Source organism: Saimiri boliviensis, chromosome 14, assembly GCF_048565385.1.
Source record: "Saimiri boliviensis isolate mSaiBol1 chromosome 14, mSaiBol1.pri, whole genome shotgun sequence".
Taxonomy (NCBI): domain Eukaryota; kingdom Metazoa; phylum Chordata; class Mammalia; order Primates; family Cebidae; genus Saimiri; species Saimiri boliviensis.
In genome coordinates this window covers 22,965,569-22,982,297 of record NC_133462.1, presented here as the reverse complement: position 1 = coordinate 22,982,297, position 16,729 = coordinate 22,965,569, and the positions used below count along the sequence as shown (strand labels likewise).

The 16,729-nt window shown below is 44.6% G+C and overlaps 1 protein-coding gene and 1 long non-coding RNA gene across 5 annotated transcripts in view; one reads left to right on the top strand and one right to left on the bottom strand.

Annotated features, from left to right (window-relative positions):
* Positions 1-12,828, bottom strand: part of LOC141581292 (uncharacterized) — a 46,182-nt gene extending 33,354 nt beyond the window's left edge. For both annotated transcript variants that reach the window (XR_012513884.1, XR_012513885.1), the window contains exon 1: positions 12,037-12,828. This is a non-coding gene — a long non-coding RNA (uncharacterized LOC141581292). The remainder of the gene's footprint in view (positions 1-12,036) is intronic.
* The window catches only part of ZNF507 (zinc finger protein 507), a 40,840-nt gene continuing 35,759 nt past the window's right edge, over positions 11,649-16,729 (top strand). For 2 of the 3 annotated variants that reach the window (XM_003937309.3, XM_074386602.1), the window contains exons 1-2: positions 11,729-11,816; positions 13,267-13,360. The gene's annotated coding sequence lies outside the window, so the exon portion shown is untranslated. Of the gene's footprint in view, positions 11,817-13,266; positions 13,361-16,729 lie in introns of all 3 variants that reach the window. The other variant, XM_003937310.3, reaches the window with a different exon arrangement.

Sequence of the window (16,729 nt, the reverse complement as noted above, 5' to 3'; positions counted from 1 at the left end):
GGCTTTCCCTTTCTCCTGACTTTGAAAACTAGGATAAATTCAAAAACAATTAGAAAAACATCCCAAGAGAGGGCTTTGGGTGCTAACCCTATTCTCCCTTGAGTTTACTTTTTATTTTTTCTTTCTACGTAGATTGCAAGTTACAAATCCCTGCTCCAAATTAAAATGTCCATGATAATCTCTCCCTTACAGGTAAAACTTCAAGACTATGCTTAACCTGCAGTTAGTGAGGTACATGAAGGTCTTTCCAAGAGAGAGTTGAATGCAGCTCTTCCCTGAGCTGTAAGAACACAATCCCAGATTAAATTGGCAGAGCAAAGGCAGGAGCAGGCAGTGACAGCTTGGACTCTCTGCCAAGGGTGTAGAGCACAAGAATTTTCGGTTAACATAGATGAACTGATGCAAAACTGGCCCCACCAGGTGTTCCTGCGATTTACATCATTTCAGTGTTAACCTGCAGGGGGCCCTTTGCTAACTGAGACCCCTTAAGTACCTGGAATTTTCTATACTTAACACTGATGCCCACTAATGTTAATTAAGTATTCACTGGATTCAAAATTTCTGGTTGGGTGTGGTGGCTCATGCTTGTAATCCCAGCATTTGGGGAGGCTGAGACAGGCAGATCACTTGAGCCCAGGAGTTCAAGACCAGCCTGGGCAACATGACAAAACCCCACTTTACTAAAAATACAAAAGTTTAATCAGGCATGATGATGCACTCTTGTGGTCCCAGCTACTTGGGAGGCTGAGGTGGGAGGATTGCTTGAGCCTGGAAGGTGGAGGTCACAGTGAGCCGAGATCGCACCACTGCACTCCAGCCTGGGCAATAGAGTGAGATCCTATCTCAGAAAAAAAAAATCAAGATTTCCTCAGTGGATCCTACAACCCACATAAACAAAACCCTTGATAATCCATGGTGCCTACCATCCAGTTCTCTATTTTGCACAGTTAAATGGAGCAATGTGCTATTGGGTAGATGGACCTGAAGCACTACAAGAATCTCAGTCCTTTGAGACAAACTCCATTATATTCCTCATTCATTCATTTATTCTTGTTTGATCTTTACTATTATCTACCAGTACCATGCGAGATGCTGATACAACATTGTGGATGACTCCACAGAATTCACAGTCTATAGAAGGGGTCACCATTCATCCCCTCACTACACAGATAAACTGCAACTATGGCAAGGGGCACTTGGTGTTAAGAGAGGGTAAAGAGATTTTAATCTGGTCACAGAGGTCAATGAAAGTGTCCTTGAGAAAACAGCTCTTTTGTTAAGAGCTGAAGGAAGAGTAAGAGAATGAATGGGGAGGTGGGGCATGGTGGCTCACGCCTGTAATCCCAGCACTTTGGGAGGCTGAGGTGGGTGGATCGTGAGCTCAGGAGTTCAAGATCAGCCTAGCCAACATGGTAAAACTCTGTCTCTACTAAAGATACAAAAAATTAGCCAGGCGTGGTGGTGGGCGCCCATAATTCCAGCTACTTGGGAGGCTGAGGCAGGAGAATCCCTTGAACCCAGGAGGCAGAGGTTGCAGTGAGCCATTACACTCTAGCCTGGGTGACAGGGCGAGACTTCTCTCCAAAAAAATTAAAAGAGAGAGAGAGAAGAAATGGGGAGAGGGGACAGATGGGGAGGACACGGAGCTTGGTGCAGCTGGAAAACTGAAGTGTACATTAGTGAGGATGGGCGGGTGTGATGGGGCTGAGGCTGGGGTAGTGCCCAGGAACATCAGGCTGGACCTCAAAGACCAGCTAAAGGCCTGGATCTTTAGGAGCAGCCACTAGGGACATTTAGACTCCTTCAGAAAGGGAAAGATTTGGGGACTATGTAGAAGGTGAAACTGACAACCTGCTATGCATCCATTCTGCACACTCTACTTGCTGAGGCAGAAGACTGGACAAACACACTAAAGACAGAAAAAGAAAAGTCAACAGCAAGGGCTGAAATCCAAAGAACTTCCTGGCCATCTTAAGGTCAACAGAAAAGTAAACACTGAGGGCACACATCTCCAGAATGGTACGGTCAGTCCAAGTTTCGCTACTCTCAGCTAACTGCAAATGTACACTTCTGCAAATGGCCCAGAAATGAACCTCAGAGCTTATAACAATGAAAGTCAGCCCATCTGCAACCATGGAGATGGGTTCTATTTTGCACTGCTCTCACTAAAACAAAACAGAAATCTAGGCAGGGCATGGTGGTGGCTCACGTCTATAAACCCAGCACGTTGGGAGGCCAAGGTGAGCAGATCACTTGAGGTCAGGAGTTCAAGGCCAGCCTGGCAAACATGGTAAAACCCCATCTGTACTAAACACACACACACACACACACACACACACACACACACACACACACAAAATGAGCCAGGCATGACGGCACATGCCTGTAATCCCAGCTACTCCAGAGGCTGAGGCAGAAGAATTGATTGAACCTGGGAGGCGGAGATTGCAGTGAGCTGAGATCGTGCCACTGCCCTCCAGCCTGGATGACAGAGTGAGACTCAGTCTCAAAAAACAAAACAAAACAAAAAAATCTATAATGTAGCTATTATTCTTGTGGTGTCATCAACATTATTATGCAATCGTAGAGCAGGATACTGGTTTTAATCTGCACAAAAATCACAGAATGTCCATGCTGGGAGGAACCTTAAACATCATCTGAATATGTGTGCACTTTTCCAGTATGCTCACAGATGTTTTCACTTAGAGTTTGTCTTCTGTTAACATGTAATTTGGTGTCCTCTAATTAAACTGTGTGTTTTTCATGTGGGCTAACCCATGTACACTGCCTTTCAAGTTACCCTTATTCCCATCTAAGCACCAGTGGAACACACACACACACACACACACACACACACACACACACACACAGAGGCAAATTGTACTCAGAGGAACTTAATCAACACTGCTAGTGGACTGACTGACTGACAACAGACCAAAGGCTGCCTCTGAGACTGAATGCAGATTCTGTTGGCAACTGAATGCGTGCTAACACCCTAAGATTTAGTTGCATTTTGGTTAAGAAGTACAAAATCCATCAGACCTAGATTAAACAGGAAAGCTGAGAAGGATGCCACAACCCTGGTTAAAAGGTCAGGGGGAAATGATGCTCAAAGCCATAAAACCAAGAGATGTATTTAGTCTCCATTTAAAAGAATCTGATTCAGCTGAGTTCGGTGGCTCACGCCTATAATCCCAACACTTTGGGAGGTGGAAGTTGGCGAATCACCTGAGGTTGGGAGTTCAAGACCAGCCTGGCCAACATGGCGAAACCCTGTCTCTACTATAAATATAAAAATTAGCTGACATGGTAGCAGGCACCTGTAATATCAGCTACTCGGGAGGCTGAGGCAGAAGAATTGCTTGAACCCAGGAGGCAGAGGTTGCAGTAAGCTGAGATCACACCACTGCACGCCAGCCTGGGCAACAGGGCAGATTCTGTCTCAAAAAAATACAAATAAAAATGAAAGAATCTGATAAAAATATAAGGGAGCCAGGCATGGTGGCTCATGCCTGTAATTCCAGAACTCTGGGAGGCTGAGGCAGAAGGATTGCTTGAAATTGAGAGTTTGAGATCAGCATGGGCAACATAGCAAGACCCCCATCTCTATTAAAAAAAAAATAGCCAGGTGCAATGGGGTGCACCTGTTTTCCTGGCTACTATGGAGGCTGAGGTGGGAGGGTCACTTGAGCCCAGGAGTTGGAGGCTGCAGTAGCTAGGATCATGCCATTGCATTTCATCCTGGACCACAGAGAGAGAGAGACCTTGTGTCAAAATAGAAAAAAAAAAAAAAAAAAAAAACTAACAACAAAAGGGGATAGATGAAATGAACAGCCAAAGATTTGTTCCACCGGCTCTTCAAAGGATGGGGAAAACCAAAAGCGGTTAGAATCTGAGGCCCCAGCCCCTCTCCGTGTAGGATAGTTGGTTCTGTCATTCGTGGGAAGAGCGGACCTAGATTAAACAGGAAAGCTGAGAAGGATGCCACATCCCTGGTTAAAAGGTCAGGGGGAAAATGAGTATATCAAGCAAACTGAGAGGTGTTGCCATTTCAGAAGGAAAGTAATTTTCTTAGATGACAGCAGAAGCCACTTTCAGCTTTTTCTTTTCTTTGATCCATCAGCGTTGCCCTGGCCACCAACCAAGTTCACACAGTCCAAGCAGACATTCTGGATTGCATCAACATGTTAGCACTCTTCGTTTTCAAAATGTAGACCATATATAGCTAAGATTAAACCTGTAGCAACCAGCCCCTAGATGTCATTGTTGCTGCTGAAATATCAACTCTTGAGTCTTGGAATTTTTACATCTGAAGAGATAGCAGTGTTCATCTGAATAAGCCCCTTAAATAATGCAAATTCAATTCACTTTCGGTTTTTCAAAGCCAAGTCCAAAGTCTTCTGGACTTCTTAACCAAAATGCAACTAAATCTTAGGGTGTTAGCACGCATTCAGTTGCCAACAGAATCCGCATTCAGGAAAAATAGGCTGAAAAACCCACGTAGTCGTATGTGACATTCCTAACGTGCTCACATCAAATTCCACGACATAAGCTGATTATAGAGTCGCTGGGCAATTCTGCCCTTCTTCTTTTCGTGTGTTGTCTGACTTCTGTGCCTGCCTCTGTCATCGGTGTCTGGAGCTCAGAGCCGTCTGTGCCTTACGAACAGCAGCTTCCAATCAAGGGCGAATGGAAGAGCAGAAGAACCCGCCCTGCTTCCAACAAGCCATTGAATGCGACATATTCTTTGTTCACAGTGTCCTTCAACTCCATCTCTTCCTTCAATTTCATATCATTCCAGTCCTAGTCTTTGCAATAACAACATTTTATTGTTTATTGATTGCTTTCTATGAGTCAGGCATACATAGGGTTCTTTAAACCTTTCAACAGCCCTGTAAGGTAGGCAGGAAGTAAACCAGGCACAGAGAAGTACAGTAACTTGCCCAGGACACACAGCTAGTGAGTGCTAACAGGTTTTGAAGCACAGGGTAAATGAAAACCAGTCCACAGAATGGATTCTTAGGGCCTCTCTGTGACCAACTCCCTCGTCTCTAACTGGATGCCACGTTTATTCTCTTTCCAAGCCTTTGGCCCTTAATCTCACGCCCTATCTTCCCAAAAGATGCTTTTGAGTAGCTCATCCAATAAACTTTATGCCTGGGAGCGTGTCTGCTAAATGAAATCACTTTTTTCTTTGATCATTCAGTGTTTACTGAATGTAGCTACATTTTAGGCCCTGTTCTAGGCCAGGAGAGCAGGAAAGATATCGATGAACAAAACTGACAAGCTTCCCTGGGCTCTTGAAGCTCATTTCCCATCAGGGTAGACAGGTGTTGAGGCGGTGATTACACACAGAATTCATGGCAAGAGAGTAAAGTCCACAAAGACGCGGGAAATCACCCAAGCAGAGCCCCTAACATGGGTCCTCCATCAGAAGGCCCTCAACAGAGGCCTGCTGCCTGTCTCTGCCCCGTCCAGTCCCAGCCCCAACCTGCCTCTCTGGCCAGAGCTCTTCCTGCTCCCCACACTGAGTCCTCCAAGCCACGTAGAGGGGTCTCCACAATCCAGATAGATCCCCCGTGTCCGTGTCCACCTCATTCCTCCATTCAGGTTGCTCCATTTTCTGCCACGTACCAAGGTGACCGTTCTTGAACTTGGCTAGCTTAGGTTTTGATTTCCATTACCTGGTCCTAGGGATGTCTCTGCAAGTGGCCTAGAGGGACGAGCTGAAGGAGGAGGCCTGACGCAAGAGGGATGGATGGCATGGGAGCCTGGCCACCTACTCGTGACGCCTCATGCACCCCACAGCTCCACGCATGCCTAATTCGGGATGCGTCACTTAGACCTGGTGACGGATTTTGGCTGGGCCCTCCTGCTTGTGGCTTCGTGGAGCTGATGATGAGGCCAGAAGGGGCATGCAATTTGCTATCGACAGTGTGGATGATATGGTTTGGCTCGGTGTCCCCACCCAAACCTCCTCTCAAATCGTTATCCCCACGTGTCAGAGAGGGTCCTGGTGGGGGTGACTGAATCATGAGGGCAGACTTCCCCCTTGCTGTTCTCATGATATTGAGTGAGTTCTCACGAGAGCTGGTTGTTCGCGAGTATGCGGCACTTCCCCTCCCCTCACTCCCTCTCTCTCTCCTGCTCCAACCTGGGTAAGATGTGCTTGTTTCCCCCTCACCTTCTAAGTCTCCAGGGGCCTTTCAGTCACGCTTCCTGTTAAGCCTGCAGAACTGTGAGTCAATTAAACCTCCTTTTTTCATAAGTTCCCTAGTCTCAGGTAGCTCTTTAGAGCAACATGAGAACGGACTAATATACTGAACTTTCTCTGGGTACGATATGCATTTTTCCTTTCCTTTTTCTCATTTCTCTTTCTCAGTAAAAGAAACATCCCAGGCTTGCCACGGTGGCTCATGCCTGTAATCCCAGCACTTTGGGAGGCCAAGACGGGTTGATCACTTGAGGTCAGGAGTTCAAGACCAGTCTGGGCAAGGTGGTAAAACCCTGTCTTTACTAAAAATACAAAAATTAGCCGGGCGTGGTGGCACATGCCTGTAATCCCGGCTACTTGGGAGGCTGAGGCAGGAGAATCACTGGAACCCGGGAGGCAGAGGTTGCAGTGATCCGAGATTGGGCCACAGCACTCCAGCCTGGGCGACAGAGCAAGAGTCAGTGTCAATAAATAAGTAAATAAGAAACCTCCCAAAAGGTCAAACAGTATACCATGTTCCCTCTGCTTGGTCTTCCCCAGTATATGAGGAGCTCAAGCTGGGAATCTTAGAAGATAGACTCTTTGCAATCTACAGTTATCCATTTACTGATATCTTAAAGAAGCAAGAAGTGGAACTCGCAGCCAGTCGGTGATGATGCCAGCAGCTCCTCCTAGTCTATCACCTCAAGAGGAACTGTCAAAATAACAAATGACATATTTTTAAGTTGCAGGATTACCCCGTAGCTGGGCTCTGTTGGTTTGATTAGCAGTTACTTTTTCCTTTCAGTGTCTTTCTTTCATCTTCTCCTCCTTCTTCTTTTCATTTTCTTCCTCTGCTCCACTCATCCATAAAGGCCACTGCTTTCAGGAAACGGCTTCTCTAGGAAGAATTCCGCAGTATCCTATTACAATCACATTATCTTCTTGACAGGTATTACCTGTCAACAGCAGTTTGGGACAGAGCGGAGAGCTTCCACCCAGCTCAGCGGAGCCACTCCCTGGCTCCTGGGTAGAGAAAAATGGCCAAAGGAGAGAGCTCTTTGGAGGCCTCAAAATCTCATTTTCATTCCCCTTGCAGAGAAGAGACTGACTTTATTGACAAAGACGACTGAAAATTGCTTGAGCGTTCCAATAACCAGTCTGCGTTGAGGCAGAAAGACAGTCTGGCGGAGGCAAGCTCCCTGCTCCACCGCGATCTCCGCAGAGCCACACTTCCCTGCAGCACCAGTCTGTGGCATATGCAGACTAGACTGAGAGGAGCCTCCTGTCGGCCTCAAAAGCAGCCCCCCTCCACCTCCACTCCCAGCCTGCTGGTGCGTTTCCTGGATCCCAATCACAAATCAACACGAATGTGGGGAATCTCTGCCAGACACCAAACTCTCAGGCTGATTCAGGAGCTCGGGGTCAGGCCTAAGTCGGCTTGGACCAGGCACAGGCCCCACTTCCCACGGGAGTGCCCTGTGGCTTGGCTGCACGTTGCACGTGGGCCACTAGATGTCACCATTATTGATTCTTGTCCTTATACCAAGGTCCTGAGTCTAAGACAGGGTCCCAGGGCTGGGGGAACTCTGGAGAGAATTCCATCACAGCGTTGACTGCAGGGCTGCTATGTTCACTGTGTCTGAGTTCCTTGGTGGGCCTTTTCTAAATAAATTAGCATCTCATACCCAAAACAACTGAGCTGCAAATTAAGCAAAGACCAGTGTTAGTTAACCAGAGCCAACCCTGACTTTCACAATCACGTCCGCCGCCCTTTCTCCTCTTCTTCGTTATCATGGTTGGTCAATATGTACCCTTATCCTTCTGGTTTACTTGGGCCCCAATAAGAAATAAATTAATATGTATGCCTCATAGCGCCAGGGATTTTAGATGGCAATGTGCTGTTGGAAAAATGTAGGTCTGTGGCTTTTAGCAGAGAATGAATGACAGATGGATAATTTATGATGGTCCTCGAGACCTGAACTATAATTATGAAGTATTTCTAGGTATATATTCAGGATGCAAAGTGTAAGGAACCCAGAGCAAATGTTAATTTATTACTGACAGCTGTATATAATAATATATCACGTCTTTTCATGTTACATTCCTTCTGACTTACATCAAGCAATCTTTTCATTCATTAATAAAATCAAGTCTTGCCATTATTCTTAATCATGAAGCCCCATCCTGAACCCAGAGGACTCCTGTCATTAAACTCCATGCTTCCATATACCAGTCATCTGAAGCTCAATAAAAGGATAAATTGAACTTCTTGTTTTACAAGCAAAGTGAAAACATCAGAAAGACGGAACCCACTTTCTCACAGTCCCACGAGCGCTAAGTAGCAAAGTCAGGGACAATTTTTGGGTTTATTTTTCTCAGCTCGCACTACCACATCCTTTTTTTCCTTTTAGCTCTCTTGCCTCCTCTCACCCTTCCACAGTCTTTCCTTTTTTTGAGGCAGTATGTTTTTTAAAGGTCATGATAAAAATTACAGCTTAAAGAAATACGGGCCACACGTCTCGTCCAATTTTCTGTGCTGTGCCAAAGACTTACATGATTAATCCCTTCAAAAGAAATCTAATCTAATCTTATCACATCAAAGACGAGGCGTCCTTCATAAGTACTGTGGCTGGAAAGAAGTAGGTCTTCCTCCAGTTTCAACTGGTTCGATGTCTCATTCGGTTTGCAACCAGTCATCACCTTGGCAACTTTCTCGGGGCACCGTCTGTATCGTTCCCAAAATGTAAGCAGTGCTCCAGTTCAACTTGTAAAGCACTATGCATCATCAGGCTCCCTGGTCACTTTAGGAGATACAGAGACCCATGATACTGGTAGAAGAAGCGAAACCTTTAACCTCATCAACTAATTAATGGCCCCAAAGTAAAATAACAAGGTGTGAGGAGGGATTCAGTTACTGGGTCATCTCTCATCTGGAGGCGGAATCAGATTCCATTGAATAGGCACTAGATAACTGAGTAAGCAGGTTTCCTATCTACAACACTACATCTTACTTGGATTGTTTAATTAAATCATGATAAATAACACTGTGGCAGGTGAAAGGTGCTGAGAAGAGTTTAGGTGTGATGTCCACAAGTTCAGTGGAACTACATCTGAACGCCTTTGCATTCTTCTGACTTAAAAAGGTTGACTGTAATTTCCTGGAGAGTTCTTTTCTAAGAAACAGAAATACTGAGGTTCTATGTTCCAGGCTTTTTGAAGTTTTCTTGGTTTTCCTATCAGATTCTGCATCGTATACCTTCTCAGTCTTCAGGAATGAAGGTCTCAATTTTTTCATCATCATTTTTTTCTGCCTATAATGATTTCTGCCTAATGGCTCTGGCTGTTCCAGGTACATCAGAGTAGGGAGGGGGTATCAGTGGCTGTGTCATCCAGCAGTAACAAACAGATTTCTCAGAGAACTAAAATTAGAATTACCGTTCCACCCAACAATCCCACTACTGGGTGTATACCCAAAGGAAGATAAATCATTCTACCAAAAAGACACCTGCACTCATATATTTACTGAAGCACTATTGACAATTGCAAAGACATGTAATCAACCAAAGTGCCCAACAACCGTAAAATGGATAAAGAAAATGCAGTACATAGCCAGGTGCAGTGGCTCACACCTGTAATCCCAGCACGTTGGGAGGCCAAAGCAGGTGGATCACCTGAGGCCAGGAGTTCGAGACCAGCCTAACCAACACGGAAAAACCCTGTCTCTACTAAAAGGACAACATTAGCTGGGCATGGTGGTACGTGCCTGTAATCCCAAGTACTCGGGAGGCTGAGGCAGGAGAATTGCTTGAATCTGGGAGGTGGAGGTTGTGGTGAGCCGAGATCGATCATGCCATTGCACTCCAGCCTGGGCAACAAGACTGAAATTCCATCTCGGAAAAAAAAAAAAAAAAAAAAAGAAAGAAAGAAAGAAAGGGAAGGGGAGAGGGGGAGGGGAGGGGAGGTGAAACTAGGATTGTTTGTGCCAATAGCCCATCTTTCTTGTTTGTTCTCCCTTTGAACACTTTGTATTTCTGATTTTCCTTGATTGTTTTTCCTTCCATCCTTCTATGCTAGCCTCCTGCTCAGTCTCTCACCTTTCATTGAAAACAAAATTACTCAACATTTTATTTTTACTTCTTCATAGCTATTTGGTCTAATTGGAATAGCAGAATTATAACTTTGCCGCCAGGCGTGGTGGCTCACGCCTGTAATCCCAGCACGCTGGGAGGCCAAGGTGGGCAGATCACTTGAGGTCAGGAGTTCGAGACCAGTCTGGCCAATGTGGTGAAACCCTGTCTCTACTACAAATACAAAAATGAGTCGGACATGGTGGCGTATCCCTGTAATCCCAGCTCCTGGGGAGGCTGAGGCAGGAGAATAGCTTGAACCCAAAAGGTGGAGATTGCAGTGAGCCAAGATCATCCCTCTGCACTCCAGCCTGGGTGACAGAGTGGGACTCCAACTCAAAAAAAAAAAAAAAAAAAATCTGACTTTGTTGGTTTCCTACCCCCAAATTCAGATGAATTTGTACCCTAATATACAGTAACAGGAATGATCAGCCTGTCTGATTCTAAATTTTGTTGGATCTTCCTCCCAGGACAATGGACAGCCGAGCCAGCTGTAAAGGCCTCTCAAAGATCTGGAGTAGAGGTGTCTCACCACATTCCATGACCAGAACCTTCAGTTTTACTACCTTGCTCATGTCCGCAGCCCACCTGCTGAGTCCAGACCAGAGCACCATGCTGCATAGTTCCTAATATAGCAAAACTATACAGCATTTTTGGTGAAATTGGCTGTAATGCTTCACTCCGTCCCTTTTTCACTGTTAGCAGGCGAACCACCCTGGAATCTTTCATAACACAGATCCGAATGATAAACACCGTGGTGCCCTCGGAGGGCTGAGGTTGTGTAACTGGGTCTGATCCTACAAACCTGACAATTCTGAATCTCTCAAGCAACAAGATTTCCCAGAGTCAGCTCTGGCCCTTAACAGGCACCACTTAAAGCCAAGCCGTGAGCCTGGCTAGGACCGCTACATTTTAGCCAAGAACACCTCAAAATGTACAGCGCTACCAAGAGAACTAATACAAATCCAGAAGCCAGGCTAAAGGAAAAAAAAAAAAAAAAGTCAATGTCCTTTGTTGAAAGCCAATTGCGGAGTGAGTGGGGTGATGAGGCTAGCCCACAGCGGATTTCGGTGACGTGGGGAGATGCCAAAGTGAATACACGGTGACTTCTAAACCTAGACGTCTGAAAGGGGCCGTGAGGGCCAGGCAACTGGGCCCGAAACCGGGCCGGGAGCCGGGGTTTGCAAGAAGGTAAACCCGCTGGAGCGCCTCCCACGCGCAGGTCCGGCCCCACCGGCCCGGAATGCCCGTGGGCGGGGCCTGAGTCTCGCCCCGCCCCTGCTGCCCGCCATTCGGGTCACCTGACCCACTCGCGGCTCACGTGATCCGTCCCCAGCGCCGCCATTTTGGAGCTCCGGATGAGGAGGGGGAAAGCGAGGGAAAAGAGGGAAAAGAGCCGGGAGAGAGGTGGGCAAGGACGAGGGCGAGGGCACGGCCGGGTCCTGGCTGGCCAAAGGAGGCTCGCGGAAGCAGCAGCCGCCGCCTGACCGCAGGTACCGCGTCCCGGGGCCGCCCCTCCGCCCGCTGTTAGCGCCGCCGCCAGCCATGTGCATCCTCCCCTCAGGCCTCTGCCGGCGCTCGCTTCCTCCTCTGCTGGCCGACCCCCGCCCGGTGCTAGCCACATGCCCCAAGTTCCGTGTCCCAATTCTGTCGTCTGTGCAGCAAGGCCTGCGGAGACCCCGGGCTTGCCCTGCAGCTGGGGGTGGGGGGTACCTGCTGCTCCGCGCATACTGTCACCAGCCCCGTGCGCCCGCGGGCCCGCCCGCAGGCGTTGCTTCCTTCTGCAGACGTGAGATCGCTTAGGCCAGCGGGGATGGAGCCAGCCACGATGTTCTCACAGCATCTTCTGATTTCTTTTCCAAGCCCCCTCATTCCCCATCATCTTAGTCCTTTAGCCAAGTGCGTGGTGTAGAAAAAGCTAGTAGAGAGACGCAGTGCTGGTCTTTGCATTTATTACCATCCTCTTCAATAGAATGTCTCCAGAGATCACGGAGACCACTGGGGAAAGTTCCCACCTCTTAAGACCTGGGGGCACCGGAATGAATGGTTTGTTAGAAGGCCGGGTGATTAATAAGGTGGAGGCTACTTTCCCAACCCCAAGGCGGTCTTTTTAAGTTTCTGCAGTGGGCTGTAATTTGCTATCAGTCTGCATCGCTCTTCTCAGGCAATTACTGGATTTATCACCTCTTTTGAGTTTGCACTTTCTCCAGTACTGCGCTCTCACTCAGTGAGGTTGCGTTATTGATTAAAAGAAAGCCTGGCCCTTCATTCCTTTACCTCACTAACTCGTTGAAAATTAACTTCAGGGGAGGCCTAAAGATGTTTTTTTCTGCCCTGACGGTGAACTGTTCTATTTAACCATGATCGATAAGATCGTAGTTGCATTCTAGGTGAAAAGAATAAGCATTTTTTTATCTTTTAGATTTATTCTAGCCAGTATAAGAAACAGTGGCAAAGAAATATAGGTAGGACCAGAGTAGGAAACTGCATTGGAAGATATATAGGTCACACCACTGTGTCATGTCTTTGTATGCCGCTCTTCTACCTACTGTGCTTGCAAAATTTGCAGAATCACTCGTTAGATTGTATTTTTAGTTTAGATTAAAATAGCTATGTGCAATTTATTGTTCCATTCTCATTAGAAAATGATGTCAGTAAAACCAAGTGTTGAGTCCAGTACGTAAATTCTGAGGTAAAACAAAATAGACAATTATTGGGAGAAGTTTCCAGAGCTAATTTTTCCTAACTTCTGCAAAATCCTCAAGTCTGCTTGTTAGATAAATTATTTAAATTTGCATTATGTAATGAGATTGCATGAACATTCCTCTGAATTTCTTTTTACATGGAATATTGAGAAATTTTTTGCTGCCAAAAAAATTCATTACTTTGTTTCACCAAGAAAGAGAAATGTTTGATACTATATACTTTCGTTCTTGGTCACAGCTGGATTTTGAAGATTGATCCAAGGGACTGTATTAATTTCAGGAATTGATTTGAAAGACACTGGCTCTGCCCCTTAACAGCCATGTAACCTTGGGTAAGTCACTTCAACCACACTGAGTGTTTCCTTATTTATAAGATTGTATAACACCCACGTAGCCCATCCCAAAGAGTTATGAGGATTAGATACCACTAATGTGTTTGATACAGCATAGCTGTAAGGAGCTGTTATTCTTTTCAGTATTGATATTTTATACATTTTTGTTCTCATTGAGAATTAAAAGGAGAATTGGTACATTAGAGAAAGCATGGTTTTAGAATCAGATTGGCCTGGATTCCTGTTCTTAAACCAGTTACCACTTTATGCCTATGAGTCCCAGGTTCCTCATCTGCAAACAAAAAACAAAACACCATAATTTGAATATTACACAAAATCTACATAGGCACGACTCCCTAGACTTGCAGCTCATGGGCGAGGATTTCCTCAGTCATTTTTGTAGACTCCAGCTCCCTGGTTGGCACATTATTGGTGCTCAATAAATGATAATAAATCTGAATATTGGTTAATGTTAGTTAGACCTTATGTCTTCATTGCAGCTGCCAAATTAGAATGTTCTCTCAGGCTATGTGCCAATTAAGAAACTCCAGACTATGAAACTCATATACTTGTGATATTTATACTCATTTTTTTCTTAGAGGTAATTAATAATTACCTTGAGCTCAGAAGATTTTAAATCAAATTAACTATAGCCAATATAGTGAAGTAAATCTATAAATAATGTGTAAGCAGCTTCCAGGTAACTTTATAAACAGTTTATAATTCAGGAACCTGAAAGTTCATCTAGCTTCACGGTCTTGTTTTACATCCGAGCAATCTAAAACTCAGAGACAGTGACTTGCCTAAGGTCACACAGCTAATTGAAGGCACTTTAGGGGAGGGACCCTTGGACTTAATTGCCTGCCTTCTTTTGGCTGAAGCAAAATAAGTGTGTCATATTTTAGAATTACGATAATCTGGAATAATGGGGAATTTAGTGGCCATTACTTCTATAGCACTTTTTTTTTTTTTTTTTCCGGTTTCGGTATACCACAAAATTTTAGAAAAAACATTCTCATTCTGAAAGAGAAGGTTCTTTTGTATCATATTGTACTGTCTTTGTATATACACAGAAAATTATAGCCTTTTCTCCAGGCCCACATAAATTGTTCAACTTGATTTTACTCATGATCACCATACTGCTGTAACTGTAAGGAACTAATTAGATACCCAGATAAACCACACAGCAAATTATAAGGAAATAAAGACAACCGAAATAATTTGGCTCTTAACTTTTCATGAGCAAGATATTAATTAGAAGCGTTTGTGGAAGACTGTTGTCAAGGAAAGATTTGAGAGACTTGGTGGAAAGGGTTATGGAACTTTTCTGGTTTGGGTTATAACTTTTGTTTACTTATCTGTAACAGTTTAAAATATTTACTCTAACACTGTTATGTCTAAGCCTTCCAAACAAGAAATCTCCTGTTTTGCTAATGCCTGTAGTCTTCTTTCCTCCTAGTGAACTTTCCTATTCAGCCATATTGATCTTTTCACTCACCCCTAGATAGCATGCTTATTCTCACTTCTAAAAATACAGTAATGTCATGGCTGCTTTTCTTGTCACTGCTACCCTTGTGGCAACTTGTATCAGCAGTATTCCAAGGAAGCAAATGGCATGTTGAAATGAGGGTAATTCAAGGAAGGTATATTTACAAAGATATTAATAATAAAGGTGTTGGACTTAAATAAGCAAACCACAGCAGAATGCAGTTATTTGGAGCTAGCTGCATCAGGAGAGGGAGAGGTATCAGAATCAGAAGAAGGCTCTTGTAGAGCAACCTGACTGGAGAGAAATAACCTTCTGTTGAGAAACACGGCCAATCCAAGGTGACCTAGAGATTGTGAACCAGGACAATGAATGTTCTGCTCTCACTCTGCTACCTCCCTCTGATCTGTCTTCATTGGCTGACCTCAACCAGAAACCAGAGGGCAGGGGAGCCTAGTGATGTAATCCCTCCTGAGACAAAGCAGAATGGAGAGGAGGATACAGTGAGCCTAGAGGGCAAACAGATGATGTCTGGCCTGCTGCCCATCCTTCGGGAACCAGTGGACATCTTACCTCTCCGTGAAGCTTTTGCTTACCTTGCTAGCCCAAAGGAGCTCTTCAGTCTCAGGATTTTGTCATTGACTGTTGCCTTTTCTTTTACCTTATGTACCACTGCATTGTTAAAAGCTTTGACTTTTTAACTTCCTAATGTTTGCCTTATCCACTCAACTCAGTTTTAAACTACAAGTATTAAGAATTTAAAATTTTTCTGTTTGTCTTGATACTTTGCCTTGCGCCTCGTATGTAACAATTTTTACACACACACACATATTTGTATTTCTGCGTTAGTGGTCTAAGTAAAATTTCTGTGCATGTACATAAATAGAAAGAACAATGAATTCCTAGGTACTTATCATTCAACTTCAATCACGTAATTAGTCATCGTTACTTTATTCTCATTCTGTCCACCCCACCACTGCAGTATCACCATGGTAGTTGTTTTAGAGCTGTGTTTATGTTGATCTCTTGGAGGCCAGGGAGAGTATGCAGATTGTCCTAGTTTATGTTGTCATTATTGAGCCACTGACATTGTAGATAGACTCCTTATTTCATCTCTCGTTCAGATTTACTTCACTTCACGTGCAGTCCCATATATATGTATTTCTGCATTAGTGGTCTAAGTAAAATTTTTGTGAAAATGTGAAGAGCTGGCCTTACAGTAACTTCCCTTCTGTGTATCCTTTATTATCAGCTATTTATCTAGCTTTTTTTTTTTTTAACAGAGACTCGTTTTTATTAGATTAACCTGTGCATTGATTTTGCATGTGGACCCAACCTGGTTTTTCAGGTGTTTCTTGATGTATTTTATGTTGTCATATCTGTTTTATAGCTGCCATTACTGTATTTATCCCCAAATGTATGCAGCCTTTAAAATGAGATACTTACATAAATGTTCAGGGAAAATTGGAGCATCTGCTTCAAATTTCCATTAGCTCTTAATGCCTAAGCAGACACAGCTTTAAAAATTTGAATGTTTTGTCAGATTCTTTTGTATTAGTCTTCTTCTTGAATTAAGATGAACTCCTCCTCCTCTTCATTTCACTTTCTTTTTAAGGTACACACTGAAATATCCACAGGGAGCAATTTGCACTGGTCTCTGTCACTTCTCTTATATCATTAAGTAGAAGAAAGATAACATGAGTCACCTTTGTAACCCTATGGGTGTGCAGTCTCTTGAACAAACAGTCGCTTGTTAACCTCCAGATGATTAGTCAGCCTACATGGGTGTTACATTTCATGGGGAAAGAGACCTTGGATCTACGGTAGAGAGCCATATCGTGTCCAGAAAATTAAATGTTTGAGGACTTCTATTATTAAACTTA